The 4,716-nt window shown below is 36.1% G+C and overlaps 1 pseudogene; it reads left to right on the plus strand.

Moving 5' to 3' along the window:
- The first annotated feature begins 365 nt into the window (after positions 1-365).
- Positions 366-4,488, plus strand: LOC114034835 (annotated as a pseudogene).
- The last annotated feature ends 228 nt before the right edge of the window (positions 4,489-4,716 follow it).

Genomic DNA, 4,716 nt, shown 5'->3' on the forward strand with positions numbered 1-4,716 from the left:
CCTGAAGTCATAAATTAGAGTTTAAACAATTTTTTTTGGTCAGGCAATGGGGTTAAGTGAGTCGCCGAGGGTCACACAGTTAGTAAGTGTAAACATTTTTTTAAAAGAAAATTACCTCAGTAGTTCAAATTAAAACATATGAAGACTAATTTCTAAAAGCAATTCCAAGTAAGCTTGTAGCTGGGGAAAAAATGCCTGAGTTCTAGTTATGCTTCTAATTTCAAAACTCTATCTATCTATCTATCTATCTATCTATCTATCTATCTATCTATCTATCTATCTATCTATCTATCCATCCATCCATCTATCCTGTCTATCCTTCTACAGCCAGTCCTCAACTTTTGCAGAGGTAACATTCTTAGAAAATGGCGTAAAAATTCAAAAATGCAAATGTTGACACATTGAAGCTATGGGACATAGGGGGTTGGGTTCCTGTGACCACCAAAAAACTGTAGTCTTGCACTAGAGATTACTGAAAATACACTTTTATGCATACAATTCTTTATAGCAAAACATTAATTCTGGCATTACGCACTTTTCCTAACATAATAACTATGAAACAACCCATAAAATGCAATACACAAAATAAAATTGTTAACATGAAAACATTTTTTCTCACTAATAATTCCCTAGAATTCTGTGACCTTTTTGTGCTAAATATCTCAATTAAAAAAACATTGATTTCAGACAATATACACTTTTCATAATATCTGAAATCCATAGTACCATAAATACTATACAGCAAATAAAATTCTTAAAACTAAAACATTTTTTAGCCTGAGTTTTATCTTGCACTGTGTCAGCTACCAGTATGAGGGTGTTGTACTATATACTATACAGTTAGCCCTCCCACATCACAGCAATTAGGGACATGGCACTCCCGTGATCTGGAAAATCTGCATGAAAATTTTTGGCCCTCTTTTCATATCAGAGAAGAAGTCTGAATTATTATAGTATTAAAAGATAAAATATGTTGATATTATACAATACTATATATATATTTTATGCATTTCTGAGTCTCTAAACTTTTTCTATGTTGTCTACTGGCCTCCATGTGTCATCTGCAGCTTCTGCAATACTCCCCAAAAATTTCCATGTCATTTCTTTTGCCAATCCATGATATATTGAAACCATGATGGGGAAAGTCACAGTGTGGAAGGGATAACTGTAGTGCTTTAAACCTCTCTACATTGGCCACCTTGCTGGGACTTTAATCATTGTTGTCCAAAGATGCTGAGACTGGAGAGGTCTCGACATCACCTCCGACCCTCTGTCCTTCATGGCTGATGGATGGCATTGGAGCTCATGAAGGATGCACCAGCCTGATCAGATCAGAGTGGACATAATTGCAACACAAAACTTGAGTTTTAATGGCAACCAATGAAAATATGCAATGAATGCACAGGGAGTTATTTACAACCTTAGAGTGAACAAGACCAAGAAGTATTTTGTAGCATGCTGGTGGCTCTACAGACTTGTGCACATCATGCCTCTCATTTTTTCTCCACTGCACATAGCCACAAATGTGTAAGGTCACCAACACAAAAGTGAAAGAAGTTACTAATAAAATCACACAAATGTTTAAAGTCATAAAAATTAAATGTGCAAATATTGAGAATTGATTGTATCTATCATCTATCTATCCTGTTATTCCATGTATCTAGCTATAATCTATCTCTCTATCTTTCTATCTATCTACCTATCTATCCATCCATCCTGTCTATTCATTCATTCATCCATCTATGGATTTTGAGTTTTTTTGGGGCAGTACAATATAGGGAAAAGAATGCTGCCATTTAACTACTATGTAACCCTGAGCAGGTCACTTAAACTCTGTGCACCTCAGTTTTCTCATATGTCAAATGGTGATAATAATTCTTGCACTGCCTATAATTCTTAATAAGGAGTCTGGCATATAGTAAGTATTTAGCAGATGTATTTTCATTCATTCATTTTGTTCAAACCTATCTCACAGGGATATTACAAAGAAAGAGCTTTGAAAATTTTAATGTACTATATAAATGTTAGTTATCATCATCAATATCATCATCAAAAGGAGGAGAGAAATGCAAGGCAAAGGGTAACATTTCCACTTCTCCCCCTCCAGTGTTGCTAATTGCCATGTTGAAATTTTTGACACTTCAAAGCAATTTGCATGGCCAGGAACTAACTACCTGGGCCTTGAAATGAGGACATTGAAAGGAATTTGATTTGCCCTAACCCAACTAGGAATGGAGAACAAATCCAATTAAAAAAAAAAAGGTTTTAATAGCGCTCTGAGAAAACTTTTTTTTTTTCTTCTATCGGCTAGGTGTGATATATCTTCATTGACAAGACAGTTGAAATATTATCCCCCCTGCTTTTTTTTCAATCCCCACTGGCTTAGCATAGTGCTTGGAACTGTGAATACTTAAAAAGATGCTAGTTGATTGTCTGACTAATTAGCTCCACTCCCCTCCCTCCATATTGGCCCTGGGAAGAGGAAGCCATAGTAACAGAGTTGGTCAAAGAAGCATCCAAAAGAACTTTGGTGGTGGAGTAGAGTGACAGTAAAATATAATAGAGATGTAACTGTGAGAAGCATCACAACCAGCTCTAAGATTGCTTTCCAGCCCCACATCTGATTATCATAGGTAAGGAGATAACTTTGCCATTCACACTTCATCTATCTTCTCAGCTCCAAAACTTTGTAGTACAAAGCCATTGATTAAATACGATCAGGGTAGGTTTTAATATAAGGTGGGGGGAACTTTCCTAACAACTAAAGGTGTTGAAAAGCCTTCTTCTTGGCTTCTTTGGAAGGCAATGGGTTCTTCCTCACTAAAAATCTTAGTTAAGGCTCTATGACCACTTAAATATGCTGCAGAGAGGATTCTTGTTCTGGTACAGGTTGCTCAAGATGACCTGTAAGGTCTCTTCTGGGTCCGTAATTCTATGATTCTGTGATCATAAGATAAAACTGGGCATTCAGAAGAAGTGAAAACCAAGGCTGAGGGGTCAAAAGAGATGAAAATGTAGAACTGAAATCACATGTCCTTTGTCCTGGTCAAGAGAGGTCATTTCAGTTGAATTGCCTCATAGCCTATGGGGAATTTCTGCAGTTACCCAAAGGACTTAGGCAGATCAACCAATTAATGCTGATGTCACAGTCATAAGTTCTGGTCCTGGAGGATATATTGCTGCTACTAACACTGCTCTTTAACTCTACTGGACTTTAAGACAGTCTGTGTTGAAAAAAGTGAAACCTTTGGTAGAATTTATTTGAATGTCAGCTGTATTATTTCTAAGGTTTCATTGAATTAACACACTTTTACCATTTGACTCATAAAGATTTACCATCTAGAGGAATTGAAATTTAAGAAGTCTGCTTGAATTTAGAGAGGATGATAGAGCAAGAGTGGTACAGTAAATGCTTTAAGTGGTACAATTGTTCACTTCTTTAAGCAAAATAAGGTCACCTATGTGCCTGGATATGGAAATATAATGAGCAAAAATCAGGTCATAGTAGCAAAAAGGAACATTTTCACTGCCACAGATTCAAAAATTTCTTTGTTCCCTATACTCATGACTGGTGAAGATAACAGTTGTATTATCTAGAAGGTACTTTATCCTTTAAAAAAAAGTTTCAGAAAAGATGTCATTGATGTGGGAATTCATTCATTTTGGCAATGACTTAGTGCAGATGTGATTGCAGTTGAGTTCTTGAGTCATGTTGGTGGCATGGGAATTGACATGGAGAGTTCTAAAAGTTTTCAGTAAATCCTTAAAAAACATGGATTTAAGTTTAAACTAAATACCAAAGTTACTAGGGCTACTAAGAAATCAGAAGGAAAATTGATATATCTGTTGGTGTTTCTGGTAGAAAAGTTGAAGTTATCATTGGAGAATTTTTTTTGTTTGCTTTGGCTGATGACCCTTCACCAAAATTTGGGACTGGAAGAACTTGGAATTGGCCTGGATCTCAAAGGTTATGTCCTATGCAATACAAGAATCCAACCCAGAGTTCTAAATATATCTACACTATTGGAGATTCTAATTGCTGACCTCAGGCTAGTTAACAAAGCAGAAGATGGTAGCTTTATCTATGTTGAAGGGACAGCTAGCGGTGCTGTACACATTGGCTAAAATCATGTGCTGTCCATGATCTAGACACATCCTGAAGTTGGATGGATTGGTAAATCAGAAGAACAATGGAAAGATGAATGTATTGAGTACAAGGTTGGAAAGTTTCCTTTTGCTGCTAATAGCAGAGCTAAGACTAATTCTGACTATAAAAATCCTTGATCAGAAGTCAACAAGCAGAATACCAGGAGCACATATTCTAGGGGCAGGTGCTGGAGAAATGGTCAATGAAGCTACACTTGCTTTGGAGTATAAAGAGCATCCTGTGAAGATGCTACTGGAGTCAGTCATACTCATCCAATTGTATCAAAAGCTTTCATTGAAGCAAATCTAGCTACATCTTTTGGCAAAGTAAACAACATTTAAAGTGAAACATCATCTGCTTGTACATCCATATCTACTGCCTGAAAGATTTTGTGGAGGATTTTTAATGTAAAAGGCTTCTAATGTAGAAGGCTCACAGCTTTGAGAATTTCTAGGACTGAATTTAGTAATGTTTTTGTTCAGGTAAATACTTAACAATAGATTTAAAAAATAAAATTGGAGGACTATGCTAAGGTTTCCATTTTGAAATTTATTTCAAATGTCGCTTCT

The sequence above is a fragment of the Vombatus ursinus genome, unplaced genomic scaffold (assembly GCF_900497805.2).
Source record: "Vombatus ursinus unplaced genomic scaffold, bare-nosed wombat genome assembly UNPS02009132.1, whole genome shotgun sequence".
Classification (NCBI taxonomy): Eukaryota; Metazoa; Chordata; class Mammalia; order Diprotodontia; family Vombatidae; genus Vombatus; species Vombatus ursinus.